Genomic DNA, 26,434 nt, shown 5'->3' with positions numbered 1-26,434 from the left:
TCTGGATGTGTTTAAGAAAAGACTGGACATGGCACTTAGTGCCATGGTCTAGTTGACATGGTGGTGTCAGGGCAATGGTTGGACTTGATGATCCCAGAGGTCTCTTCCAACCTGATTGATTCTGTGATTCTGTGAAACTTAAGGTGGGGAAGACACAACTAATGCTCAGGCACTATTTTTTTAAATACTTCTATGCACTGATTCTGTTTTCTAAATACAAATGCAAAAAGCCTACAGCATGTAGTTAAATATAAAATAAGTAAAAGGTAGTGAACAAGTTAAAATAAAGACTTTCATTTAATTCTATATTCAGGAGTTAAAACCAGAGTCATTAACTACAATTACAAGATCTCTTTCTACCCTGCATGAAAATAAACCATTCTTGGCAACAGGCTCAGAGAATGTGGCAAAAGTTCACACAGGGCAAATAAACCTTTTTAGTGTACTGAAAAGTACACTAAGGGTACCCAGGGTCAGTAGAAATATTTCTAAGTAATTGAAAAAATATTAAGACAATTCTCTGCCATACACATGCTTTCAAGACAAAACATACTAGGAAAAGATTTCCCATTCATATATATGAAAAATATCAAATGTTCATATGAAATTATGTAAAGCACTGTAGGTTAAATTAATTTCCACATACATAAAAACTCAGTACCTATCTGAGCTTTCATACATTTGATCTGAGGATCTTTAATTGGCTCTTCAAAAATAATTCAAGAAAGTCCCAATAAACTGCAAAAGAAATCCTATTACATTTGAAAGACTTCAGATTATGGGGAAACAGCTAGAAAATTATGAAAGGGAGAGAGTAAAGAACATATTAGCCCAAGCAGGTATGAATTCTGCTCTTTAAGAATCTGCCATTTAAAGTATTTACCCAGAAGCGGCACTTAACATAGAGATCAGATTTCTAGCACTGGACAACAGATTGCAACCTGTGGCAGATATTGGAGCTCAACTGGTTCTCCATAAGACGCTAATTCCTAAAGTAAACATCCCATAGATTCATCAGGAGGCTGGAAAATAATTTGTAGAATTTTTCAGTTTTAACACCAATTCCCTCATTATCTCTTTGATGTCACTTTAAAACTGACTTTCACAGAAAAACATATTCCCCCACAATTAACACTTTCATCACCTACTGGAAGCACTCAAGGTAAACGTTATGCTGTGGCATAAAGAATAACTTGGAAAACAGCTTCAAGTGCACAGAGCAAGTGATACTCCAGCAAAACCTTTCAAGTGTTCCATGGAAAGAAAGTATCAAGTGACTGCTTGTAAACCATGACCTAGCCTTCACCTGTTCTTCACATTGAAAATGTTCTGAGAAACAAACCAGGCAAGCCAGTTCAGCAGGGAGCTCCTCTTCCCTTTCAAAATCAGACTCCGAATTCAATTCTTTAGCCTGCTGACTTTTCTATAATGTATCTTACATGGATTGCTGTGGTAGATGAAGAAATACTCTGGAAATGCTTGCAGATAACTAGTTTAAATTCCCAAAATAAGGGGCTTTTGTTGTGTTTGAGGTGTGGTTTTTTTGTTCTTGTTTTTTTTTAAACTACCTGCTACATCTGGGAATTTTGACATTCACAATTCTGTTAGCTACACACAAAAAAGTACTTCTTGACAACAAGCTATTAATCGTGAATGAATCCTGCCAGAAGATTAAAGCATGACTACAGCGAAATTCTCATATTTGTCTGTGCATCTCTTTCCACAACCCTTAGAGCAGCTGTCACACAAAAGTCACTGCTAGCGAACAAAATAAAACACTTTACCAACTGCGATATTTAGTCTTACATCATCCTTGAAATTTGATGAGGCAAGTAATAACATCAGATTCACAAAAAACGCACTCCAAATGAAACCATGCAGGGCAGATCTTTGTGGAACGGTGCAAAAACATGTGGGACTCCCATGAACCCACCCACTCAGAACTGCTGGTAGAGATCACTGGTGACATGAGAAGACAGCAATCTCTGCCAGGGAAGATTATTAGATTCCTTTGTAATGAGGAGTAATGCTGGCCAGAAAGTATTAGCATATGGTTCATCAAAGGTTGTCTTTGGAGGAGCTTAACATTTTAGCTACACAAAGCCAAAGCCAGCCAGGACAGCATTTTCAAGCTGTTATCTTTTACTCCAGAAATGGATCTCCTCCTCTGCAATTAGACTGCTGCTGCAAGTATTGAAGCAAACTAATTCTTTTTTTTTTGTTTTATTTATATTGATAAACAGTTATCAATTACTTAAGCGCATTTAAATTCAAATAACACTTCAAAAATCCTTCTTCTCTTCTGTATGTTCTGCACAAAAAAATCTGGACTGATTCTCTCCTGTTTTGTCATCGATTAGTTGGTTTTAGGTGACATGAAAACAGATTACTTTATCCTCAAAGTGACACAGTGCTAAATTTCAGACTATCAAGCTGCTTTTGATCCTTTCAAATGATAGGACTAGGAAATAGAACTGTTAAGCACTTCACCTGTCAAAACAAAAAGCTAGACTTGTATTTCATTTTAATGTAGTCTGGTTGGTACCTTAATATAATACATCTGTAAATCCCCAAGAAATCCAGGTCAGGCCAGAAGCGGCACTACAAGTTAGCATCTAATACAAGCAATGCTATAAAGTCACATTTAGGAAAACAATCAACTCTTGCTTCAGTCGTGGTGTTCACTAGCTGTGGCCATGATTATTATGGTAAGAAAAGTGGCACCATCTGATGGTACATTCAACAAGGTATCCTGCCACAATAGCTGTTTGGTTTTTGGAGAGATACAAGCTCTCCTATGGTGAAAACAGACAATATGGCTTCAGAGGAAGGACTTGCATACTTTTGTCTTTTGACTAGTATTTAAAAAAAAAAAAAGAAAAAATTAAGTACCAAATCCAGAAGCTTTATTATCAACGGCAATGGAAAAGCAGCAGGGGCAGTTTCCTCAGCTGAAGCAGCACAATGCCTATTAGAGTCACGGCTGTGCCCCACAAAAACTGGCTGTAAAGCACAGCGTTTTTTTCCTCCCTAAACTCTGGTTATGATGCTGCCATTTAAACCAGTTACTTACCAGAATGTACAGCCCAAAGCATTAATTTTGGAAATCACTGATCTAACACAGGAATGTCCTATTTGTTTGGGTTGGGTTTTTTTTTTATTTGTACACTCACATCACTAAGATTGACTTAGAATTAATCTTACCTAGTGAGCATGCTGAGGGTAGCAGAAGAAAAATCCAGCTGTCAAGATAATACAGAAGGCTATAATGGGAAATGATGCCAGCAATGCCATCATCACATACATTTTCAAAGAACACACACTCAGTGTTATATTCAGCTCTCAAAACAGAATCTCCATTAAAGGTATCATATACTAACGAGAGAGTTTATCTCCAAATACGAGGTTTACCTCAGATTGCAGGCTAGAAGATGCACAGTCCTGAACTAAAGGACATACTTGTAAAGCCTACTCAGAAAGCGATCTTGCCACATTTCTTGCCTTTCCAGGGCAAGACTTTCGAAAAGCAGTGAACTATTTATAAATTCCTGAATGCCAAAAGAAAAATACAGATTATCTGATGTTCATAGTAAATAATAGCCTGGCCAAGTGGCGAGGCACAAAGGAAGAAGGATCAACAACCCTATTAGCAGACTTGCCAAACACCTTACAGAGCCAAGAAAAGATGGGAGTCACTTTATTTCCTATTACTGAACACCTCACTCGCCATCAGTGTGGTTTGGAACACCAAGAGCTAATTTAACTTGCACAGTCATCACCAAATGATGAAGGTTTTTAATTGAAACTTTTTTTATTATTCCTTACTACAGTATAAATAGAAAATACATTGATTAAACTATCTAAAAATATAACCTGGTAAAAGAGAATATAAAACAACTTTGTCATTTGCTCCTAATGATAACCAAGCACTTTTACATCTACTAGAGCATGGGAATCCTGTTTCAGTCAAGAAACAGGAATGACGCTTGTGGAACCAAAGTAACTGCTGAGAAGATTTTAACTTGCAGAGTCTTTTCCTTTCCTTGTGCCCTGTGGTCCTGAAGACTACAATGAAATCTATTTTTCCTCTTGTGGACTCCCACCTCAGGTTAAAAGCTGAGTGACACCACTGTACCACAAATGTCTGGAAAATCAGTAATTTGAAAGAAAATTACCAAAAGTCATTCTAGAATGTAAAAAGGGCAAATATATTCTATTGCTCCGAAGATAAGTAGCATCAAGTAGCATCATTATCTTCAGTCAACTTTTTTTAAAGAGGTCACTGATTTTTCCTGCATATCCTAAGCTTTAACAACATTAACTGAAGGTATGTGCTGCAGAACAGAACAGGAATTCACATCAGGCAAAATATTTCCTTCTCTTCTCCATGGATGTATAATCTGCAGCAATAATCTCTAATCGTTAAAAGCTATACATGTTTTAAGTTTGTATCATGTTTTATTTAATTAGAAAGGTCTTCTACTACCTAGATATAAATATCACACATCAAGCAGTAATCAAGGAGTAAGCATACTATATGACCACTGAAGGAAGAGTCATTAAAATACAACAGTATTTTTAAATCTTTCAATAAATATAGGCTGAGTACAACTTTTATAGTAAATAATTTCTTTGGTTTGCCAGAAGAACACACTTACATATAATTAAAGTAAAACACGGGAGCTTTACAGTAACACTCAAACTTCTGATAAGCTATTGCCAGAAATACCACTAAAATAAACTGTGTTGATTTTAAATTATTGACATGGAATGTATACTAAGTACTTTCTTTTTAAGTTCAAATACTTCACTGGACATTTGGAAAGGACTTTCTTAAAATTTTATAACTGACATTTTCTGATAGGCAAATATTACCTAAAATAAACAAAAAAGGAAATGGTACTGTAAAATTAGATACAAAGGAGGTAAATCAAAAAGCGTTTTGCTACAACAGCTGTTACCAAATGTTTGTGAAAATATATACACTGAAGAATTATATTAATAGTAGCTGCAGATGGTTTTTAAATCCATCCATCCATTACAGTTAAATGGGCTATGCAAAAGTGACAATGTGAACAAACAACAAAAACTGATAGTCACAAAAGCCTACGTGCAACATGAGAAAATCCTCAGAGAGCAAAGCTCCATGTGGCTGATGGAAGTGAATGGAACCGCAGCTCACCGACATGAGCTTAAGTTTTTGACCATAATTTCTTGGCACGTACGCTTCAGCGTCTGATCAGTTCAGCTCTATTTCAGAGGAGTAAAATAATTTATGAATTTGGCTTGTACTGAAAACTTGTGTAACTTCCAGTTCATAACCCTATCTTTACATCTTATAAATTAAACATTATGAGAAATAGCATAGCTGAAAATTTCCATCCTTGTTCTCTGTGGAGCTACTTGTTATTTTATGTTATTATGCTTAATACAATGTACATAGCACAACATAACATTTACGCTGTAAGTTATTCTGATGTCTTAAGAGGATTGAAATGATTCATTTTTCCCAGCTAAAAAATGTCCTGAATTTGGTTTGGGGTTTTTTTGTTTGTTTTTTTGGGGGTTTTTTTGGTGTGTGTTTGGGTTTTTTTACAAATGAGTAAGAAAATCAAAACAATCTCAAACTAAAATTTACAGCAAAATAAGTTCCAGAGGGCATGCAGGTATTCTCACAAACCATTCCTGTGTTGAGGTTTGGGGAAAGAACATAGCTGAATATTCCATTTGGCCTCCTAGAAATATACCAATATAAGCATAGTTCTCTTCAGATTCTGATGACAGAAAGTCTGCTAAGAAGGCAAAGCTTACAATATATTACAAGCCAAAGAATCAGAAACTATTATCAGAGGAAACTTATTAAAGGATAAAAATCTTCCAACCATAAGTTTTGCAATATTGCTTTTAAAAAGATGAAATTAAATACATATTTTATTCTGGTCAGGGAGCTGTGGATAAAGAAAAAGAGGTACCACAGCTTTTGATGGAGATGCGAAGACTGGTAAGTCATATTCGGACTGTAAATATCAGAAGAAAGGCAAGCCATGCGAACTAGAACATGAATCCGATATCCTTCATTCTAGTTCTGGCTGCCAGAAACTCACTGCAAGGTTTTGGGCAAGTTAGGAAATATCCATGTCTCATATTCCACACCTGCATTTGGGCTGGCTGGTAAGTGTTATTTAGCTACTGAATTTCCCCATTCATTGTTAGAAGTAGGTGAAAATGCCTGCTGGACTATCAGATAATTTTCAGATGAGAAGCTGATGTAAATTAATTCATACAGCAGCATAGTGAGTACCTGCAGTCCCTACTGATACAGTGCTCTCCCATGAAACGGGATGAATAAACAGTTCACAACCAAACTACTTAAAAACGTATGTAACTTTGTAAGTGATTTCACTCTAATCATCAGTGTATTAGAAATGCCAAGACAGCCATAAATTCCCAGTAATTAACTATCAAGACAGGCCTTATTTAAATGCAGTTACTAAATGTTAGGAAAATTAATTAAGCTAAAATGCCAAATATTAAAACTTAAATCTCTAAGTGATAAACAGAAACTTGTGTTTTAATCTGTACACTTTTCAATAAGAGTGACAGAATTCAGTTTTTGAGGTTTCAAATCCTGAAGAGCACGGTTATATTTTGTTTCCTTTTTTTTTTTTTTTCCAAAAATAAATAATAAAGGAAAGGCTGTAACATCCAGAGTCCTGAGAAATTAAGAACAAATTCAGTAAGTTGAGGAGGAGAATCCTCTGGACTCTGGTCTGCATGATCATTATCATTAAATGTGCCATCTGAAGGAATATTTTTACTCAGCATAAACTTCTATGAATTGCAAGCTAAATGCTGTTTCAAATGTTTGTTTCTTTCACAGATAATTTATCTTTATTGCTAGGGTCAACTCTGCTAAGAAAAGTTACCGCTAAGAAAAGTTACCGCTAAGAAAAGTTACCGCTAAGAAAAGTTACCGCTAAGAAAAGTTACCGCTAAGAAAAGTTACCGCTAAGAAAAGTTACCGCTAAGAAGCATGCATATTCATCATGGCAACATGTGGAAATCCACAGCAAACAAGAACTTGGTGTGACCAAACAACTCATTGTTTTTGAAAAGCAGCCATCCAACACTAATTTATTAAAGAACAGGTTTCCACAGTTTGAAAACTCCCACTTCAAACTTATCCAATTTTTAAATCATTTTTTCAGGTTTCCTCTTTACGTCACCTTGAACATTTTTTTTTAATTTTAGCTAGGAATCTGAAGTGCAAGGACAGGTTGCTGCACACAGACCAATATAACAGCTTCTTGTTTAAATAATCTAATAAATGTAGTGATCTTAAGTAATACTTCCCTGGTTACAGAAACATTGCACATTCTAAGTGTTTGCTTAACTTGGTAAGAAAACAGAGTTAGACAACCCACAATGTATAAACTTACTGAGTCAGAGACACATTTAGAACTGTTGGCCAGAGCTTTGATACCTTAAGGAGGGGAAAAAAATACATAAATAAAAAGCAGGTTTCAGGCTCATGACTATACTTTTCCTAGCACCAGAGGGTTTCATGCAAATTTGCTCAGCCAATCATTTACTAAGTAGCTGGACAACACTTAATTAGATCATATTATTATCTGTTCTTTAGGTTCTGCGTATCAGTAAATCAAGAAGTCAAACCTCAAACTGGACAAGTCAGCAACTCCTTTCCAATTACTTTTTTGTGCTACCGTGAGAGGGTAAGACACTGGTCTGAGTCCATCACTTGCCCTCAATGTACTCCTTGGCCCGAGCTCTTTCAAGTAAACCAAAAGAGGTAAGCAGCATCTCCCAAGATTTGACCTGATTTTTCTTCCTAATCTCCATCTATCCAGAAGTTTACTTACGCTATGAACAGCGATTTGAGTTAGACTTTTCCCAGCACCAGGAAAGAGAGTCTAACCGAATTTGCCAAGAGTTTCATCAGTATCACAGTTTAATTAGCCCATTTATTTTTACTTATAGCTCTGCACAAGACCAAGACATGCAATTCAGAAATCTATCTTCTACTGAACAATTCATCATCACTCTGTATGCTCCTTAGTAAGGACGTTTCCAAAGGTAAAATCTCAAGTTAAGCACATTTATCAGAAAAAAATGAACATTGTTCCAAATCTTTATACTACTAATATTTAAAGTATACCTAATATTATAAACAGGAAAGAATAAACACATCTTGGTGTTATTGACAGAAGGCTATTCAGTTGTCTTTGATAAAGTAGCATATTTATAAGACCAAAACGGCAAAGCAAAGCTGAACTAGCAAAGAACAGTCAGAAAATACAGTGCACAGAAAGTGGAAGGATGCATGCTGTGGGGAAGGGCTCACAGAACGGAGACAGAGAAGGGGAATAATGAAGAGAATGATGCCAGAGAGGAAAACAGGATGGGAAGACAACAACAGAAGATGAAAAAATTATTGTTTAAAGGATTCATGTTCATCGGTAACACCACTCATTTTTCTGGATAAAATTTAAAATAGTTTTCAAATTCAGGTTATTTTACATAGGCTGGAAACACAGAACTAAAAGCCTCCTCAGCACAGTTTCTTTTAATCTACTTCACTTATATTCTCTAAGTACACTCTTAATGAAACTGAAATGAATTCTTTGACACACAGGAGAGAAAATGACAGAAAGTCAAGATGCAGCTTCATTGTAACTACTTAAAAGAACATCGTGTCTCTGTGTTTTATTTCACACCATAATATTAATTTAATACTAAGTTTCTCTTACAAAAATGGGCCATTTAGCATATTAACTGCAAAGCATCTACTAAGTAATGAGAAAACAACTCATTACAATGGAACAACTTGTCCTTGGTGCTGTCTCTAGGCACATCAAGGATAGGGGGATCATTAGGGGCACTCAGCATGGCTTCACCAACGGGAAGTCATGCTTAACCAACTTGATAGCCTTTTATGAGGATGTTACCCGGTGGATAGATGATGGTAAAGCTGTGGATGTGGTCTATCTCGATTTCAGTAAAGCGTTTGACACGGTCTCCCACAGCATCCTCGCAGCTAAACTGAGGAAGTGTGGTCTGGATGATCGGGTGGTGAGGTGGATTGTGAATTGGCTGAAGGAAAGAAGCCAGAGAGTGGTGGTCAATGGGACAGAATCCAGTTGGAGGTCTGTCTCTAGTGGAGTCCCTCAAGGGTCGGTACTGGGACCAGTACTATTCAATATATTCATTAATGACTTGGATGAGGGAATAGAGTGCACTGTCAGCAAGTTCGTTGATGACACAAAACTGGGAGGAGTGGCTGACACAACGGAAGGCTGCGCAGCCATTCAGAGAGACCTGGACAGGCTGGAGAGTTGGGCGGGGAGAAACTTAATGAAATATAACAAGGGCAAGTGTAGAGTCCTGCATCTGGGCAAGAACAACCCCATGTACCAGTACAAGTTGGGGGCAGACCTGTTGGAGACCAGCGTAGGGGAAAGGGACCTGGGGGTCCTAGTGGACAACAGGATGACCATGAGCCAGCAGTGTGCCCTTGTGGCCAAGAAGGCCAATGGCATCCTGGGGTGGATTAGAAGGGGTGTGGTTAGCAGGTCAAGAGAGGTTCTCCTCCCCCTCTACTCTGCCCTGGTGAGGCCGCATCTGGAATATTGTGTCCAGTTCTGGGCCCCTCAGTTCAAGGAGGACAGGGAACTGCTAGAGAGAGTCCAGCGCAGAGCCACGAAGATGATTAAGGGAGTGGAACATCTCCCTTATGAGGAGAGGCTGAGGGAGCTGGGTCTCTTTAGCTTGGAGAAGAGGAGACTGAGGGGTGACCTCATTAATGTTTATAAATATGTAAAGGGCAAGTGTCAAGAGGATGGAGCCAGGCTCTTCTCAGTGACATCCCTTGACAGGACAAGGGGCAATGGGTGCAAGCTGGAACACAGGAGGTTCCACATAAATATAAGGAAAAACTTCTTTACGGTGAGGGTGACTGAACACTGGAACAGGCTGCCCAGAGAGGTTGTGGAGTCTCCTTCTCTGGAGACATTCAAAACCCGCCTGGACGTGTTCCTGTGTGAAATGGTCTAGGTAATCCTGCTCCAGCAGGGGTATTGGACTAGATGATCTTTCGAGGTCCCTTCCAATCCGTAACATTCCGTGATTCTGTGATTCTGTGAAAACATGCTACTGTGAGTTACTGGGTATTTACAGGACAATGCAAAGTTATGACCATTACATCTGAAAATCTGGTCTACAGTTTCTGTAAGGAACAAGAAAAAAAGTGCTGAGGGCATTTGACAAAAATCCAGGATATGTTTCAAATCCTCACACCCCATTCTGCAGATACATTCAACTATGTCCCATTATAAGCCTGAAAAATCTGATATGCTCCTGTTCTCTATAAAGCCAGAATAAACCCTTTATTGTGGATCCTTCCTGCCCTTCCCTCACCCCCAAATAATTGCTTTCTTTAATGCTCTCTTCACCAAGAATAAATAGAGACTCAGCTCAAGCCAAAATGGAAGCCAAATATTACTGGGCCTGAATCTATTTTTTTTCCAGCTCATCCAGATTTCCTGTGGTAGAGCCCATTAGGAGTGCATGAAAGCAGATAGCTCAAAGCCCACATAGTTATTCCTGGATTTGAATACAGATTGGAAATGAATGTCCTGTGGATAAATGCCTGTGAAAAACCCAGGGGAGAATAAGTGCTTGGGAGATTAAGAGATTTACTGTAACCTCTGTGAAAGCCGAACATTTAAAGGGCAGGAATTCTTCATTTTTCAATCAGCAAATTTAAAGGGGCAGAGATTTATACATTATCTCAGCAACTAATTAAAAGCTCTCTGTATGTGTATGCACATGTGCATACACATACTTATTTTTATAAATCAGCAGATGTGTATTACTAATAGATTACGCAACTATTCTGGTCAGCAAAATTAATATAAGTGTTAGATGTCTTAATTATTTTAAATGGCACTTTGGCTAGTTCACAGAATCATAGAATAATTTAGGTTGGAAAAGACCTTTACAATCACCGAGTCCAACCATTCTCCGTATTGCTCAAGATCTCTTACTGAACTGAGGGCATATAGCTCCTACTTCTTAATAGAACAATATATCCTCAGTGAAAGAAATTTCAGACACAACTTGATTTTGTAACTCTCCTCTTTTTCTGCTTGCTCCATCACTTGTACTACCTATTACTCACGGGAAATGTAAACCTACACATGCTGAGGAACTGCTGTGGCAAACCTGCCAGAGTTTACTTACCGTCTTCTTGCCCAATTCTTCCCTTTAAAGCAGGAAGATTGCAAGAACATATAAGTATTCCTGTGTACAAACAGCAAACGTCTGTTTTACATCAACGGCCAAATATAATAGTCATGTGCCTGAAAATCTTGCTCTCCAAATAAGCCCACGCAACGTACGGACAACAGCATATACCATCCGTTGCATGACTAATCCTGTTTACGCTTTGCTGTTTCTGAAATTATGAACATTCAGGAACTGTAATACACAAGCAAACCTTCAAAGTGGAAATGTGACTGCAGATTTTTGCACATTCACCTAATTTGCTCAAGTGTAATGCACCAGAAAGAGTATCCAGATCTAGGAGACTCTTACCATTCTCTATGACCAGAGTCACCGGTTTGCCTACCCTTCATCTGTCCCTGCCCTACATTGCTCCCTTTCAAACTGTAGCCGAGGGCAATATTCTCATAAATATCTTTGATACAGCAAATCCCTAAGGATTCTACCAGTGGGATTCATGTAAAAAATAAACACAATCACATTCTTACACATCTGATCTCACCTCCCAAAGGCATTTAAAAAAAATCACTGATCAAGTCCCCGAGCATTTACTCAGGACAAATCCTTCAAGAGCTTGGCAGTAGCAGCTTCAGACACCAATGAATTGCCAGATAAACGAAATATCCGCCAGAGTTTTTTTCCTAATTGTAAAAAGCCAAGGGTGTTAGGATCTAAGATACCTGTGGGAATATTAGGTCTTATACGTTAACAACTGTTGAACAATAGAAACTTGTTATTTTGATCTTCACAAAGAAGAAAAAAAAAGAAAAAAAAGGAAGCTGTAAACTTCTGAGCAATTCTGTAAACATCAAGAAAATGTGGCTGCTAACATTTTCAGTATTAATAGGGGGAATTAGGGATGCAGCTGAAAGGGAGCTTCTGAGGGAATTATTTCTTTGCAATTTAATTTGTCAGCAAATAATGTCTTCATGGCAAGTATCACCAATAAAGAAAAAACAAGGAGGAAAAATGGCTGCATACTGCAAGTATTTTTTATTCCTTCATAATATTGTTTTTGTACACGCTGAAGTTAACAATATTGATATTTGTTTATGAAAGAACAGAGTGGGAATATCAGGAGGTTATGTACTTTCACTTACAGCATGTGCTGTGTACAGGCAAAAAGGAAAGTTTGATACACTTCTTCATTCCACAGCAACTACTTAATATTTGAGATTAAAAAAGTAAGATGCTTTGGAGACATGGGTTAAAATCCCCAAAAGATAGAAGAGCACTTCACAGTTCAGTTAGTGGTTTTGGAAAATAACCACCAAGAACCTGCTTGTTTTTTACTAATGCCACAGAAAGATTCTCCTAAATAAAGCCTTAATATTACCATACTGTGTACTCAGCACTATTGCTAAAATACAGACACTTGCATAGTAAAGACAGTGTTCAGAAAAGGAGGGAGAGAAAGCCAAGGCCATTCCCATGAAGCATTAAATTAACTTTCACAAAATGAAATTCATAATTCTTTTCCTTAGTCCTTTTTCTCTCTCCCTTTACTCCAGATAACACCTTCCACACTCCCAAAGTGAACTGAGACCAAAAAGCCCCCAACAACCTTCATTTTAATTTTTGATGCTTTTGATGTTACCAATATTTTGTGTTATTCATAGTATGACATTAGAGTCTTCACATTCCTTCTGCCTTACATAGTGATAAGGGTAACAGAATCCCCATTCTGAAGACCACCAACATAGCAGATATAATATTACCATATGGTATTAAATAATTCCACAGCTATCATGATCTAATTAAACTAGTGATAGAAGAACAACTGATGAAACTGCAACATGACAAATATGCTATGGGTCTTTTTATGCTCCAAAAGAGCTTTCTTCTAGAAGAGTACAAAGAGTTAGGTACGTTTTATATTTCTCTGAGAAAAGTTCCAAGGATCACCCAACTTTATAGGCATGGAAATCTGGATTCCTCAGAGGAAATGTGTGATTCATTGCTCAGTACTTTCGTGTTCAAATAACATGTTATCTAAATTGGGATAAATCTTTTTTGTGCTGAGCCAGGCAGAAAGGGTTTTTTGCATTGTATCTTCTTGCTGGTATTTATATGGAGTAAAAAATACAATGCAGAAGTGGATTTTCTTGAAACATAGTTCCAGTTATTAAGAACTTTATTTTTAAGTTGTGTAGCATAGAAACATTATTTTTAAACTCTGGGTTAAAAACAAAGCAGAAAATCAAAATACTATGTAGAGTCAAAAAGCTGAGAAATGTCACAGTTTACCTTTGAAGACTTTTCCCTGCTCAAAATCAAGCAGTTCTAAGACAAGCATTTCACTGAAGTTTTCCTCAGATAAGGACTATTAATTTTTTTCCTAGGGTTCCTTGAAGACGAAGGAGGAAGAAATGAGAGGGTGGTATGGCTGGGGAGAATATTGACTTTTCTAATGTGTCTTTCACTTTGTCAGCTTGCAATGAAAGAACATTCTAACTTCTGCTGGGTAATTTACACCAACCTGCCGGCGCCTGGCAGAAGGAGCCCACCATCTGAGTAGGAAATATATGCACCAGGCGTTCAAGTGAATGTGAAATATAAAATCTATGAAAATTTATGGCAATTTCCTTAATGACTTCAAGATGGTCAGGAAGAAAAAAATATTTTATGTTCTGTCAGCTTTTCAATTACTTTGACGTACAAGACAAATAGTTCCCTCCCCTATCCCGTAGTCTTCCCCACAGTTGTCCATTTACTCATTCTAATAATTTTCTACATTTGTATTTACCTCTGCAAGTTAATCCCATCCTATAAAAATGAGTTTTCATGCCTGATTTTCCCACCAAATCATGAAAAAGCACTGACCTAGCACCATCTGAATCCTACTGTCCCCTCATTAGTCAGTCTCCTAATGCTGCAGCATTGAACCTCTTATGCAAAAAAGTAAGTTTGTCCAGGGGTTTGTACCACTGTTCACAGGGAGTTATGAAGGGCATTTTACGACCAGAGAGAGTGCTTCTCCATGGGAAGCAAGGCCTTCTACATTTTTCCATGAGATTAAACAGTATGAGTCTAACCTCATACTGTTACAGTAAAATGGTCTAGTAGGAAGCTGCTGTTGGTCTATGACTGCCTTCAGTATGGGTAATATCCTGCCTTTCCCTTATTAGGGTTTCTTTGGGTCACAGTGGGTAGTTTTTGACCTTACACAATGTCAAGAGAAAAGGAGCCTTAGGCACCCCACTTTGCACGCAAAATAAACAAATTGAGCACATTTCAAGACCTGTGCTGTGCTTTGTGCACATATTCCTGTCTGCTTTGGTCTCAAGTATGTTGTGAAATGCTTTATTATCAAAGGAATCTAAAGGATGAAGCAGATATAATTTGATTTTTACCCTGCCTTATCTTCAGAAACTGCACTGTAAACTCACCAGTCCTGCCATTTTATGTTTGTACATGCTGCCTCAGCCACCACATTTTAATGGCATCTCATCCATAGCAGGTGAACTGCAGAGCATGGAAAGCTCTGTCAGAACACATTAACCAGAAATCCTTTGGGTATCCACAGACAGTAAGTCATGGTGACAACTCTCTCTCTGGGTAACTTTGGGGATCAGCTAAGCTTGATCACTCAAGCTTTCTATGATGACACTTAATAAAATATCCAGTTAGTTGGCAAAATAAGAAAGTAATACTATGAAGATCACTCTCTAAAGAAATTAAAAAAGAGTAGATATAGGAAGGGATATACGTTTTTACCAAAATGTATCAGGGATATCTTAATAGTACTCAAAACAGTAACTATACCACTTGATATTCCCAGTGAAAAAAAAAAGAATTCTTGCATAAAGATACAATGTTTTAGTAATCCTATCAACAACTAACAAACTCCTAGAGATCTGTCAAAAGTAATAATACCTATTCTTGTTAAGTATTGGTTTACATTAGTCGTAATATGAATACTAAAGTGTGGGAGGCTTTCTTGAGTGTATTGAATAGAAAAATATAAAGATATAAGAAAGGAAAAAAGCCTTACGTCATACTACGTAAGAGCACGTTCTCTGGACTATAAAATTCGCAGGATCAGTGAATAAAACTAAATTAGGAAAAATGCAACTCTGTTTTCCAGAGCCATTAAGGATTGGGAAGCTTTATTCCTACTGATGTTCACTTGAAAACATCATCAACATGACTTCTGATTTGACAAAATAAACATAGTGTCTGGAAAATTCCTTTCAAAAAGGCATTATTGCTGTACTTCAGCAAAAACACATCCACTACAATTTTCAAAGATTAAAAAGTAACTAGCTGCTGACTACCATACAGGACTGACTCTGAGTAAACAGGGAGATGGTGCACAAGTGTGCTCCCTATAAAGCACAGCAGTGGAATTTTTCTTTCGAACTAGCCCAAGAGCTAACGTGTTTCTATGCAGACTAAGAATAAACTGTGCCATAATTTTTTTGTGTGTGTGCGTATATGTGTGTATGAACATATAACTGCTGTACTCAGAAGCACACAAATTCAAATTCAACCTGACCCTCCAGTACTCTTTTAACACGGTCAATGGTTTTTGTAGGATGGGCTGTGTGCGATGTCAAAGGAATCACAAAAGACGCAAATTATTACCCCCACAACAGATTTACAGGTATATAACAGATTAAACTACAGTCCAAATTTTCAGCCTGTACCAAAAGACATAAAAGTAATTTATAACTATTTAAACATACATCCAATCTCACAGAGTTAAAATTAAGAGAGTCAACCTGTTGAAATTTAAACCTCTTCTGGCTTTTAAAAAATAAAAGTGTTGGTAAAATTGTTTCCTTGTTGAATAGTACTGAGACTTCTATGCCAGCTATAAACATATTCAATTGTTCTTTCTTTAGCTATAGCATTGTTTCCACAATCTTTTAATTTAGAGTGTGCATAAGACCAGAGAGGCTTGTCAATGTTCTTAAAACAATTTATTTCACAGTAGTAAGTCTTTAAATGCCAATGCTGCAATTCTGAATAATATATATTTTACAAAGCTTGGCAGTTTCAGTATCTTTTCTTTGGCTTTCTCAAGCATATTTCATCTGTTTGTGACAAGGGTCACTGACATCAAACGTCAGTGATAAAATCCAACAAAATACAGTGAATTATTATGGCAATGTTTTTTTCTTAAACATTTCAAGATTTTAAAACATTGGGAATACTCTGTTACTGATGTGTGGTACTTTTGATACTAGGTTACCATAACAATTCTAAATAGAGATCTGTATGTTTCCTTCAACATACAAAAATTACTTCTTAATTAACCATAATTTAATTTCATTATGAGATGGGATCTGTGAGGAAAAAAAAACACCACACACACAAAACCAAAAAAACAGGAACAAATTCAATATTAATTACTGGGTCATTTTTTAAATGAGCTGTTTGATCACTCCAGTGTTGACATGGCAGGGTCTACTGTTGACATCTTCAATGGTTGTTACTTACTGCATCCTGTAGCACCTGTTCTTCCCTCTGTCACCACTAATGACAGAAGAAAGGTCTAAAAACAAGATCCATGTATACTAGCAGCTTTGTTCCTAGATTTCCTCTTTTAGAGGACAAGAATTTTATTTTGATAATCTTTAACCAGATAGACTGTAACATGCATCAACAGCAGTTCTGACTATGCTACAGGCAATTTGAGGAAAAAATAGAAATACTAAAAAAGGCTTCAACAGTTTGTTTTACATCTCAAAGCCTTTCTAAGAATACAGATTTTACTGTATTTGTTTTGCTTTTGACAAATATTATCAGCAACTTGACATCCAGAGTGGAGTTTTCTTGGCATTTTTTTTCTTTTTAAACACACAGCTATAAAGAAAAATCCAAGCCTTTGGCTGCCTATATCTTGCTTCTGATGTAAATTAAGCAAGTAGGCCTCTGAATCTTTAAAAATGAAGTTTTCCCAGTGCATTTTCTACAGAACTCTTAGAATAATTCAGGTGGAAAGGGATCTCTGGAATTCACTTTGCCTAACCTCCTACTCAAAACAGAACTTGAAGGTTAGGTCAGGTTGAGTTCTTAAAATCTCCAGAGAATAATTTCCACAGCCTCTTTGGGCAACTTATTCCAGTGCTTATCCATTTTTATAGTGAAGTTCTGAATGCTTTTTTCGATATATCTAATCAGAATTTCCCTTGCTGCAACTTGTGACTATCCCCTCTTGGCCTTTCACTGTATACATCCATCTTCCCTCTAAAATCCCCCTAGAAGTTAAAGACTGCAACAGGATCCCCTATTAGCCCTTCTTCTCTTCACAGTAAACAAAACCAGCTTTGTCAACTTCTCTTTGTGAGTCCTGTGCTCCAGCAATCTGACCATCTTAGTGATACTCCTCCAGACTTACTCCCTTTTGTTTATGTCTCTCTTGTATTGGGCGCCCAGAAATGGACACAGTACTCCACATATGATGTCAAAAGCACAGAGTGGATAGTAATCACTTTGCTCAAACTCCTACTTACCCTTTTGCAAATGCAGCCCCATGTGCAGTTAGTTAAGCCTTCATCTCTACAAAAGCTCACGAATCATGTTCAACTTGTTGCCCATGAGGACACCCAGGTCCTTTTTCACAAAGCTGCTCTCCTGTCAGTCAGTCCCCAGCCTGTACTTATGTATGTTCCAGCTGCAGGACTTCATGTTTTTGCATCTGTTGAACTGTTTTAACGGAGGACCAAGAAAAAGAAAAAATTCTACTGTCTTTCCCCAGTGGAAAAAACATCTTTTCACAATGCAAGCTGCCAAGTTTCAAATCTCTGTTGAATTTGAGGACAGGAATGGAAATGGAAGGAAGAATTTTTTTTACCAACTTTTTAATAATATTGCTATTTCTATTGGGATGGAATAAGAATTACTCAGAGGTAGGGATGGGGTTCTCCTGGCAAAAAAGGGACAGATGAGTTAAGTGTTCCTACGAATAATTACAAATGGAACAGGTTCAACAGAAGAAAATTAATACTACTCCATTTGTGAATAATCTTTGACATTATATTCCATATAATAAATTATATACCATCCTCACTAGGGACGCTTGCATTTAAAGACGTATTACCCTGACAAAGTGTCTAGAGAAGAATTCTCATTTTGATTACAGAACAAAGAATTAGTTTAGCAAGTGAGCTGCTTTGCTAAAATTAGTGTATCTTTCCAGCTCTCGAATTCCACATACACGGAAAAACTGGGGGGAAAAATCTTTATTATGTCTTGATTACATATCTACAATGCTGTCTGCTTGGGGACTCCAGCCAGGCTAACATATAAGCATTAATGTGAGAAACAAAAGAAAGACATCACACAGATTAACTCATTCACACAGTAGCAATGTGAACTGTAGATTAGAATTGGTGCTTCCTCGATGACGTAAACTGAACTGGCAGAAATGTGTGCTAACATTAATTAAGCTCCTCAATAGAGTGAGGAACTTGGCTCCTTCTCTTGAAATCAACAGGAGTTTGTAATTAATTTCATTGGAGCTGGTCTTAAAACTCTGATCTTGAGATGTATTTCTCCCTACTATGAAACATGTCGAGGATAAAAAATTAACTAAAGATTTCAGTGACATGAGTATCAGAAGACAGTATATTTTGAATCAGAGGAATAAAAGACCATAAATAAGAAACAGTCAGCATTACTGAAACATGTGTCACATTTGATGATACCTGCTTTATTTTTCTTCTACTCAGATATAGCTCAAAAATTCTGCTTAAATTCTGTGATATCCTGAAAATTAAAAAATGAATGCCACATGAGAGGTACAAAATTATCCTTTTGCAGCCTCATTGAGGAATACAGACCTATATTTTAAGTAAGAAAAATAACTGAATATGGGAAAGGCTAGCTCTCAGGAAATTAACACCGGGAAATGTTGATAAACTTAGTGCGTTGTCATGACTCATAGAAGATTTGTTGCCTACCAGATGCCAGTGCAGGAAAAACAAAACCCATCATATTAAAAGAAGACAAGTTACTGAGAAGGTCTGGAAGGAAGCCATGGTCATCATAATCTATATTGGACCTAGTGATATAAGCAGAACTAAATGGAGATCATGCAAAACAGGTTTCAAGAGTTTGTTAGCTGTACATGCAAGTAGAGATCAAATGCCAGCATTCTCAGAAACAAGACTGGTGCCACACTCAGGGAGAAGCAAAGAATGGCAGACCAACATCTCGGCACAGTTGAGAAACAACACAGATGGACAGAGTGTTCCCAGAGTAACTAAACCTTATACAGCTAATTTAGTACTGATTATCCATATTCCTGCTACAGCATAAAACATTAAGACAACACTTACCTAAAACAGTATTAACTTCAAAATGGAGAGACAAACCAGATCAGATAAATAGGGTGTATGGCAGGTTCTAGCCTAAAGCCATACAGGAAGAAAAAAAAAAAAAAAAAGGAAGAAAAAAAAGTGATTAAAAAGAGGCTATGTTGATGTTAAGCAGAGGTGCAAAAAGAGAGCAAGATAACAGCTTTCCTGCTTTTTGCAAGCATATTTTAAGCACAGATTTGAGGACTAAAAGGGCAGTTATTTTTCAACATAGAAGAAAAAGTGTTGTACATGTAGGAGCAACAGAAAGTGCTGAGTACACGAGGCCATAAACGTCTAAAAAGGACATGCAAACTGTGCGAGAACAATGTTTGGAACATACAGCGTAAGAACTGTGAGTATGGAAGAGGATTAAACATAGCAATCAGGCACACAATGGGTGAAGATTTGCATCCTCTAACCTGCATGTAACAGTAGCCTTTGTGTGCTGTTGAAGACACCTTTAAGCACCTCAGCCCCCACTACCTTAGCATAGCAATCAGAAAGCCTCTCCAGGTTCGCTAGAAGGCAGCAAAGGACGGACCCACTCCTGAACTTGTTTCAGTTGTCTGACACTGTTGTAGAATTTCTCATGGACAAACATCCATGTCCTTTGGATGGAGATAACTTGTCAAGCATCTTGCTTTGGAGATGGTACCCAAAAGGAGGGCACTCTATACAGTTGGGGATATTAAAAGAGAACCTGTGCAGTCTTATATTCAGGCAGAAAACTAGAACAAACCAAGTTCTTTGTAACTTTTCAACCTGTAGTTAGAGGCTTGTTTAGACCCAGCTCTTGATGGTTGAGACTCTTCCCATACCTTAAACGGTTTGATTCATAACTGCCACAGAAGGTTTTATTGTCACGGTTTAAAGCTGGGCTGGCTATTAAACCTGTGGCAGATGCTCTCTGTTATCCGCCCCCCGCCTCCCCCCAAAGGGAAAGGGAAAGGGAAAAGGGAGAGAGGCTTCCGGGTTGGAAAGTTAAAACAGTTTTAATAAACTATAATAATGGAAAGGAGTATAATAATAATAATAGAAATAATCAAATATATACAAATATATATACAAAACCAAGATTGAGCTCCCCTGAAGTCAGCCACATCACCACTGGCACTGCAGGGCAGGCTCCGGGAAGGCCCAGGCTGGGCCTAGCGACGGTCGAGAGCTGGATTCAGGGATGCACGGATCGGAATCGGGGGCAGCAGGAAAACAGTCGGAGTCCTCCTTGGACACCGGCCATAGCAGAAAGAGAGCGAGACCCTCGTGATCCCCCCGCTTTATACTGAGAATGACGTGTATGGGATGGAATACCTTCGTTGGTCAATTTTGGGTCACCTACCCTGTCTGCTCCTCGCTGCAGCTGCGACCCCCCTTCGGCTCTTCACTCGTAAGCAGTGAGGAATTCAGCAGTGACCTTGGTTTCTCTAAGACTAAGTACAGCAAGAGCCTTACTGCACAACATCCCTACCGGTGCCTCAGTGATAACTACAAACTTCGAGTGTTATCAGTCCTGGAAGCAGACACTGTCTGCAAAACATGCAGTTAGTTTCAGAAAGTGCAGTTACTTAGAGGAGACTTAGCTGAAAGTAAAAATCACTGAAAGGAAAATCGGCCTACTTTAGGCCAAACCAGGACTTTTATTCAGTTGCCACCTAAGATGGTAGAAAAGGAAGGAATTTGCCAGTTGAGACCAAAACCATACTTCAACAAAGGACTTAAGCACATTCTTAATTGCACTTGATGAACAAGGAACTTCAAAAATACTTTAAGGATATTTAGCCTGAATTTCTACTTATCCCCCCAGCTTCTGAAGAATTAATCATAATTAATAAACACAGTTTTCTAGGCTCTTAGATTTTTTTTTTTCATTTTGTCATGCTATTCAGTGGACAAATTACCTGATATACTACATGAAAAATTGTTTAAGTACTATGAATTTCTCCTCCCCAAATACAAAAGAATGTTTTGGCAACTGATAAAATATATGTTACCTTTGTGACCGCATGGCATTATTGAAGTTATTCCAGGTCCACTCATTACACTTTCTCCCCAGCCTCCCCACAACTTGTTACAATGCTAGGGTTTACCTATGATTGGTCTCTATTATAATTTAGTAATGTCCCTTTGTATTTATTTGTAATACGTAGCAGTCAGCTAACTACAGCAAGTCTACAATGGATATTTGCACACATGTAAAGAGTTTGTCCACAATTTTCATCCATCATTTTTTGTATACTCACAAAGCCAAGTGGATCCTACTGCGCTTATTAGGGGAAATATGAGCATTATGCATATGGTTGGTGTGAGCTGGCTCTTTCTTAAGCTTAATTCATTCAATGATACACAAGTTACCTTGTGATAAAACTTTGTGCTGACCTATGATGTCATATATGGTGGGTATTACATTTCTGAAAAAAAATCTGTAAATACAAGTAGTGCTTTAAAAGCATATCTTGCGTGCAAAAATGCTCTTAAAAGCAGAAACTGTGTTAATAGTTCACTAACTGGAATAGAAACATGATGAAAACAGACAAGTGCTTTGGAATAAGAAGAAAGATTTACATCTGGGAGCAGTGGAAGTGACAACACACTGCTCTCAGCCAGTCCTACTTGTCCAGAGATCTCCAGTGTTGACATTTGGGAGGTATTACAGAGCACCCAGAAGGAACCTGCTGTGCCTTCTTTACAAAATACTGGCATCTATGACCCACAAACTAGAGGCTTAAAACCAGAGGATAACTCATATCGGATTTACTGTTAACGGGCCATGAGGCTCTGCATCAGAACATGACATTAAAAAAAAGAAAGTTGGCAAGAGACATGACTTTCAGAAACATCTCAAACTGATCTGACAAAACTTGTTTCCCAGGAAACTAACAGAAAATCTCCCCTGAAGAAGAATATACTTTGTCTGAAGATTTCCTTCATTCCTCAAGCCTTATCCAATCCCTCTTTCTCTGAAAGGAGGACTAATGCAATGAAAAGAGCAGGTGACACCATTTCCCTGAAAGCTGTACCTTGGTAGTTTACCACCTTAAAGTAAGATTCTGTCTGCCCCAAAGCTGCCAGTTTTCATGATCAAAAAAAAAAAATGACAGCAGAGGTATAAAGCATAGCAGCAGCACAGAAGCAGAAAAGAACCGGCAATAGAAAAGTGCAAGGAAGGAGACTCTGCACGTGGTTTTAGGTGAATCTTCTAGATTTCCTATCTGCAGGACTGTAAAAAGTCAGGATTTAGATTAAAAAAAAGAAAAAAAAAAGAGTTGTAAAAGATTAAATATTTTCTCTGACCAGTGTGCAAAAATTTACTGCGTAAATATTATGGAATTGTCATCTCAAGAGTTGTTGTGGGAAGCTACATTCAACCACCAAATGCAGTTGAAAAAAATAAAACAAATAAAATGAAACAAATCTTGATCATATTTTAGTGCATATTTCAGTGTAACTGTAACAATCAAATTGCTATGCATTTCTTAAGTAACATCTAGTGCTGAATTAAGATATTTGCTTTTTGCAATTAGCAAGGGATTAAAAAAAAAGGATATTTAATTCTGATGTTTTCTCTTTCTGTCTTCCATGCACTCACTTTCCTTGTTCACAGTATAATAAAATGTTACTAAGATGACATTTCACTGAACAAAACGTTGTAGACAGGTTTAGTTTAAAAGAAAGTAAATTAAACTTGCTAAACTGGATAGTCTTTTGTCTGGGTTATGAATTCAGAGAGCTAGATAAAGAAACTACTGCCAAACGTCTCACTGGTTCCTATGTTTCAGAAGAATAATGTTTCAGAAATCAATTTTTAAAGTGAAAGGAATTCTATTAATTTTGTGGCATTTCTCATCTCCTTCATTATTTTTCCACTTGTTATTTAATATATTGTAGTAAGTATTGCAGAGGAAAGCAGTTTTAGTTTTTGTCCTAACCATGCCTCATTCACCCGTGATGATTCAGAAACTTACACACAATGAAGCACAGGGAAAATTCTGGTTTACATAAAATCTTAGAAATCTCAGCTTTCTCACTGGTACTGCTATATATTTGCATCCACAGCTATTTTTCCATTCTGTCAGTAGAAACGTAAAGTCTTGCTCCTGCTGGTCAGAATAAATGATTTCCCACAAGAGGTCACCTCTTCCCAGAGAGTCCAGGCTGGTTTTGGGACAAGTGGTGCCGTGTCGGCAGACCAGATAGGAAATGCATTTTGCCCTCTTTTAATCCCACAACTTACTCAAAATCTCCACTGACTTGCTTGTCACTTTGCTGCTGCATGTACGCGATGAGAAAGGCAAAAAAATCACCATCAAAAAGAATATATTATAGGGTGTAATGAGGAAAGTGTGAGAAGTCTTTTAAAGTGACATAAGAGGCAATTATGAGGAGGAAGGAACACGGAAAACCGAGTTACTCGCAAGCACATACAGTTCAGTAACAGAAGTGCTGTTGTCTCACTATGTCCTGTTAAGTCATCACAAATCACTGCACCAAGTAATGACACAAGAAACAATGGGTTCACATCATTTTTGTGACTCTGCACAGTGTGCTGTTCTGAGGCTGCTCTGCCCCAAGAAGGAACCAAGTGGGAATCATACAGTAAAGCTGCCAAGATGACAGATAAGCAACTAGCAAAATTTTTTTGAGTCAGTCTGGTGAGTTGGTCAAGTTCGGTACAGATACCAATACAGGAGGAAAGAAATGCTGCTTTTAATCTCACAATGCACATTATTTATTAATTGCATATTTGCAGAGGTTAATAGGCTTTGTGCTGAAGCAACTTACCTTATGAAATTATGCAGAGATATTAAAGTATAATAACATGCTCTGTTATTTATGTCCAGCAGATAAAAGCTACTTCACACAGTTTGAAGATGACGACTATAGCATGACAGCTTTAATTACACAGTCAAATGCTAATATAGCTGAACCCTACCTCTGTTCAGCAGTCCATGGCAAATTATTTGGGAACAAGACATGGGCTGTTGCTTCATATAAATCAATCCTCCATTTCTATTACCCCTTGTGATATAAAACACACAAATCCATCCTTCTTTGTGGGAGTAATTCAGAGACGAAACAAAACAAGGAGAAGTCGCAATTCCAATTTTTCCCAACCTTTCCACATACGTTAATTCCAAGTGAGCACACAACTTTGCAAAGGCATATACGACCTATAGTAGAGTCCATGAATCACTGTATTTGGAAATGGGGTTTTCTTGTGTGTAGTCCAAGCACTTCACTCATTCAACATGAGATACAACGAATAACTACTGATGACAAAGCCTTAGAATATAATCTCTCAAAGCAGAGCTTTACTTCGTTTTAATTTACAGCAGAATTTAGCCTCCAGAATGATTAGACCATTAACCTGGACATTGAGCATAACAGCTGTCTTCTGTGACAATCAGACTTCTACACAAGAAATACCATTCTCATAAATAAAGCCACGTACTGATGAACATTGAATAAACAGCACCGTGCATGTTTAACAGTTACTTCAGTTACACCAGTGACCTTCAAAAAGTGTCATTTGTGTGTACATGATAAACTGAAAGGGTCAAGTCACATTTTTTTTTAGTCATGGTCATATGTCACTTGAGCTTGCTGGGGTCTCATCGACAAAACAATCATTCATCCGAAAAAACACTGCCCATATTTCAGATATACTAGTTTTGACAAACCCTATTATTGTAGAAGGTCTGTCAGGTTCTGATTTCTACTTGACTTAGAAATGGGATCTCAAACAGGGTCTCTGTTCAAAGTGCAGGGAGGGTGGTTACTCAAACGCTCAGTTCTAATTCAGTTCTAACTTTTAGCAAGAAATATTTAATATCGGTCTCTATTTCATTCATAATGTTCAGTTTAAAAAAACTGAAATCTCAAAGTTTGGTACATGGGAAAAATCACTTCCTTATGCTCTTCCCTTCATTATTCTCTCAGTGGAGTGCTACTTGTGGTGATACTCAAAGATCTGACAGATTTGAAAAGCCTCAAGTTTCAGGCAACCCCCCAAAATAACTACACTTTGAAACAAAGAGCTAGAGAGTCCATCAGCTATTTTCTGACTACAAATGGATGCTGCTACACAGAACATAGGGATACTTTTAAGAAGGAAATAAGAAACATGCCGCTACACTAGTATTTTGATTCTCTCTAGAATATAAATGATGAAGCATGATTGAAGCCCTTTGACACTAATTCAAGCATTACTTAGTTACTAATTATTTCATTACCATGGATTAAAGCAGAAAAATGAAATGCAGAAAAACACTTTCTATCATTAACAAAATTGTTGTGCTAATAATAACGATAACACAATTTTACCTTAACTGAAGACAGCAATAACATTAGACTGTTTATTTGGTTTTAGAAAGAATGCGTTTGTGGATAACCATATTGCACCTTTAATCAATTAGGAAATCAATCTTTATGCATTTTCACAGCTTCTACTAATGGTAGTGGTATTCTTCCTAAGCCTGAACTATGAACAGTGCTAAACGTCACAGTGCTGCCACTTAAAGACAAAATTATTTGTGTTGTTCAGTGTTATGGTGTTTGGGTTTTTTTGTTGTTGTTTTGTTTTAAGGAAATGAGCAACACCTTGTACACAGCAAAGCACTCACATCCAACACACTTCAGCAACATACCCATATTATTCCCAACTCAAAGCCAGGACAAAGCACAGATTATTAAAATACCTCTTAAATAATATCTAAGGATTAGTGTTCTGCATATCCTTCTGCAGGCAGGACAGGAAGCAACTCATGGCACATAATATCAGGCAATGTGTGTGGCCTGAAGAAAGTCTGAAAAACCTAAGTACATCA

The 26,434-nt window shown here is 37.5% G+C and overlaps 1 protein-coding gene and 1 long non-coding RNA gene across 3 annotated transcripts in view; one reads left to right on the top strand and one right to left on the bottom strand.

The window, feature by feature from the left end:
• ZNF385D (zinc finger protein 385D) overlaps positions 1 to 26,434 on the bottom strand; it is a 467,763-nt gene that overhangs the window by 346,084 nt on the left and 95,245 nt on the right. The gene's annotated exons all lie outside the window — the stretch shown is intronic.
• Positions 1 to 26,434, top strand: part of LOC137665619 (uncharacterized) — a 42,386-nt gene that overhangs the window by 15,562 nt on the left and 390 nt on the right. The window contains exons 2-3 of one of the 2 annotated variants that reach the window (XR_011048525.1): positions 7,643 to 7,810; positions 7,999 to 8,188. This is a non-coding gene — a long non-coding RNA (uncharacterized lncRNA). Of the gene's footprint in view, positions 1 to 7,642; positions 7,811 to 7,998; positions 8,189 to 26,434 lie in introns of those variants that run through there. The other variant, XR_011048524.1, reaches the window with a different exon arrangement.

Source organism: Nyctibius grandis, chromosome 7 (genome assembly GCF_013368605.1).
Source record: "Nyctibius grandis isolate bNycGra1 chromosome 7, bNycGra1.pri, whole genome shotgun sequence".
Classification (NCBI taxonomy): Eukaryota; Metazoa; Chordata; class Aves; order Nyctibiiformes; family Nyctibiidae; genus Nyctibius; species Nyctibius grandis.
Note: the sequence above shows the minus strand (reverse complement) of the source record. Positions and strands in the feature narration are given on the sequence as shown.